The following is a 4,396-nucleotide window of genomic DNA, read 5'->3' as shown; positions in this document are numbered from 1 at the left end:
GGGGGTGGATGAATAGTTCCCGGTGGGGGTTGTATGATTAGGACCCCGTGGTAGTATAGGCCGTTGTCACTGGATGAACAGGACCCCGTGGTAGTAAAGGCCGTTGCCGCTAGATGAACAGGACCCCATGGTAGTAGAGGCCATTGCCGCTGGATGAATAGTAGCCGATGGAGGGATGGATGAACAGTAGCCCGTGGATGGATGGTTGAATAGGACCCCATGGAGAGGGCTGGTTGAATAGTAGCCGTTGGAGGAGCGGTGGAGACTGGATGAACAGGAGCTCGTGGATGAACAGTCGCAGGTGGAGGCTGGAGGAGGTCGATAGTGGATGAACAGTAGCCCGTGGAGGGTAGAGGAGGTCGACGGTGGAGATGAACAGTACCTATGGAGTCCCGTTTTGTGGTACGCCACACCCCTCCCGATTAACAGGACCGTTTCGACCGTACGTGGTGGAACACAAGGTCGTTTCCTCCATTTTGCGGTACGCCATACCCTTCCCGATAAACAAGACCCCGTTTAGACCGTACATGGTCCCAGAAGGCTCGTTTCTTCTGTTTTGTGGCACACCAGACCTTGTCTCGGTTGTTCCGTCCAAGCCAGTTGACTCCCGATGAACACAACGTATTATGTTGCCTCCCGATGGACATGATGCATTTCGTTGCCTCCCCATGAACATGACGCAGTTTCTCTATTCTGACCCAGCCGGTTGGCTTCCGATGAACAGGATGTCGGTGCTGCCGTCCGTGGCCTCTCCATGTACACGAGCCCTGGCCGTACGTATGTGCGAGTACGCATTCGAAACCCCACCTGTACATATGTACGTGGCCATATTTACTTTCTTGCACCCTGGTTGTACGTACATGTACACGGTTTGGACTTTACTGCCTGAACTGCTACCGCTCCTTTAATCGTGGCAGACAGACTGACCGACCGATATGTACACAGATAACGCTACATACGCTTCGTCCGGGAGGGTCCCAGCTGTCAGGGAGGATAAGGACACACTTCCTTGCGTCCGAAGATATAGTTGGTGGGTCCTAGGTGTCAGGGGCAGAATCATTTTTTTGCCCGTAATAAGGACGCACTTCCTTGCATGCGAAGATGTACCTGGTGGGTCCCAGCTGTCAGTGGGAGAAAACATTATTTTTAGGGTAAAAAGGATATAGTTGCATGCATGCGTCCATGGGTATGGTGCGTCCCCACTGTCAGCTTCTCCAAGTACAATCATCTTCTGATGGCTCTCATTTGTTGACCACGTTGACCACACCGTGCAGAGCGCACCAAGCCGATGGAAGACGGCGAGGCCCCAGACTGGAACGCCCTGGTGATGGGGATGACACGATAGTGGAGTCGCAGACAGAGAGGAGCGGGAAAGTTGACTGCTTCGGGTGCAGGGTGGGCCTACACTCGGCAGAGAACAACAAGAGGTGCGGAGGAGTGGAGGGATGGCCCGGCCGTTGGTGGGGTAGATTTCGCTGCGAGGCGCGCAAAACAGCCCCGCTGGACGCTGGAGGCTGGAGCAGGCGGTCCCGGCAGCGCTGGGGGAAGAAGACGAGAGATGGAAGAAGAATGTCGGCCGTTGGATGTGAATCCAATGCCTTGCTTAGGCTTGGACCTTTGTATATTTATTTTTTGCGAAAGTGCTTTGTCTTCGACCTACTAGCCCACATGTCAGCTAGTCCATTTGTTTTTTAGTCCATTTGGTGGGATGGGTGAAACAATGATGTAGCACCTATGCAGCCCGTTTATATATTATGGTAGAATTTAAAGCCCTTTTGCATTTTTCTCGAAATCCGCGGACTTGCTGGGCTGGGTGAAAATATCATGTTGGGATGGACGGAGAAATGTTATAAAAACATAAAAACATGATTGCACGTCTATTACTGCATTGGTCAGTAAAATCTTTGCAAGCTTATGTACGCAATCGCCAGGAGTTAACTTGCCAAGTTATATATAAACGATATTATTATTATTTTGTAAGAACTTTTGATTTATGAAATACACTATCATTTTAATTTGATGAGTTGAAAAGAAGTGGGGTATTATTATTTTTTAGGATAGACATGGGACAGATGAGTTGATACTAGGGAAAAGTACAGGGAGAAAACTCATATTACATCCAAAAATAAAGTGGGAGAAAATTCAGATATAGGATTAATGAAAACAAAAAATAAAGGAAGTGGCAAGGTCTATAAAATGGTTAGACGAATGACAGGTTTAACGGAACCTTATGTTGTTTGTATTATATATATATATATATATATATATGTAATAAAATAAGATATAAATATAAATATATATATTGTTATAGAAGGGAAAACATAGGTTCAGTTTTGCATTCTTATAGGAATATAGAACTGAGATGTGTGTCATCTTGAAAAAACAAACATAACTTGGGTTGCTGATGTTATAGACAAGCCAAGCTTGGAGGCCCAAAGGCCGCTTGATACCTACTGGATCCAAAAAAAAGTTGAAACATGTCGTGGGCTGCGTATGTTAAACAACAAAACCTAGGCCATGGACCTGGTGGGCCCGGGACTGTCAGCCTCTCAATGAACTGTTGTCTCCCGATTCCTCTTGTTTTGTTGACCATGTTGGGAACGATAGACAGCAGCGCCGCGGCGAGAGCACCAAGGCGGAGGACGACGTCGAGACCTCAGACCAAACGAACCGGAGCGGGGGAAGACGCGGGCAGAGGGGAGTACGAGGGTTGACTTGTTTGGGTGCAGGGTGGGCCGGTGGAGCTGCCGCCGCCGGACAATGTGTGGGAGTAGAGGGATGGCCTGGCCCATGACATTTGGCTATGATAGGTCACTAAGGCATGCATTCAGGTCATGGTATCGTTGTCTTCTTTCATGTCGGCGTAGCAGGGGTCGATGATGGTCTCGGCAGGGTCAACTATGGAGTCCTTCTCGTGCCCATTGCCGATGATCTTGTATTGTTTCTCGATGTCGACAACCCTGTTGCACCAGATGGCCGAATCGTCACGTTCTTCCTTCTCTCCAGCGTAGCGAAGATGCAGTCGGCGCTGCCGATGAAACGGGTGAATGATCTAGAACCTCTGATGGCCCTACAGAAGTGGTAGACGAGAACCTCGTCCCGCACGCATACCTGGGCGACGGTGATCCGCTGGTCCCTGTCAGGAGACGAATGGATGGGCACAAGGTCAAGTCCTGTGACCTTGTGCTTTCTCGTCCTGTGAGTTATTCACCCAAAATCACCACACATGGGGCTAGGGTAACAAATTCGTACCACATTGAAGGCAGGGCACAAAAAACCACCGAAAATGCGCCTAATGCGTAGCATGGAGCACTAACGCTCCAATTTGGACTTGAAAACAGTGAAACCGATAGATGGGGCCTGCCTGTCAGGATGAGGTGTGCTTGTGTGGACAATATGCTAAGTTGGACATGGTTTCCACTTGTCAGTGACTCAAGTGTTTATTAATTTTCACCTTTTCTTTTTCATTCGTCCTCATTTTCTATTTGGCATTTAGCCGAACAGGTTGTGAGCGCTAGAACATGGACATCACCAACGCAGCCACCAGAGAGGACGTGCGCAACGACGACGCCTGACTAGGTCATCGTGCCGGGAAACCGGGTTGTGTATGTGGGCCGCGTCCTGGAAGTGGCTGCCCGTCGGAGGTGGACGCGGACGTAGACGGTGCAGGATCTCGCCGGAGCTCGGTGTGTCAACGTTGAACCTGGCGCCTGGCCGCGGAGAGGCACGTGCAAACCACAGTGCTCACGCAGCACGAACAACAATGGAGGCCGGCGGCAAGCGTGGCCACGAGGAGGCGCGCGGGAACCATACTGAGCACGTGCAACACGAACACCAATGACGGCCGGTGGCAAGGCATGGCCACGTGGAGGCGCATGAGAACCACGGTGCGCACGCGCGGCACAAATAGCTATGGCGGCCGGCAGCATGTTTGGGCCACGCGAGCGCGCGCGGAGTGCATCCGTGCGGCCAAGGTCAGCCATGGATGACGACCAAGGTCAGCGCAAGACGAGCTGTTGCCGAATCTCGCGGGACTGGTGCTGGGCACATGTAGGTGAGTGCGTGCTCATGGCGTGGGGGCATGTAGGTGTATGTGTGCTTGTGGCATGGGGCGTGCTCATGGCAGTTGCTCGGCTGCCATGGCCATGGTGGCCATGGAGCTCACAGCTCGCACACGGACAGAGAGCTCGGGCGTCCATGCTAAGGGGAGCAGCGTCAGGTCGCAAGGCCTCATGTTGCCGCCCCCCCCCCTCACGATGCTCGCGGTGTGGGCATAGTCGGTGGAGTCCGACTGTCCGTAAGCTGCTCGATGTAATGTCGCATAGAAAAAGAAATGGGAAGAAGATGAGCAAGTATTCACAGACTGGCGGGGTCAACGTCTAATTTGCCACCTCAG

Source organism: Triticum dicoccoides, chromosome 5B (assembly GCF_002162155.2).
Source record: "Triticum dicoccoides isolate Atlit2015 ecotype Zavitan chromosome 5B, WEW_v2.0, whole genome shotgun sequence".
Lineage (NCBI taxonomy): Eukaryota > Viridiplantae > Streptophyta > Magnoliopsida > Poales > Poaceae > Triticum > Triticum dicoccoides.
Note: the sequence above shows the minus strand (reverse complement) of the source record.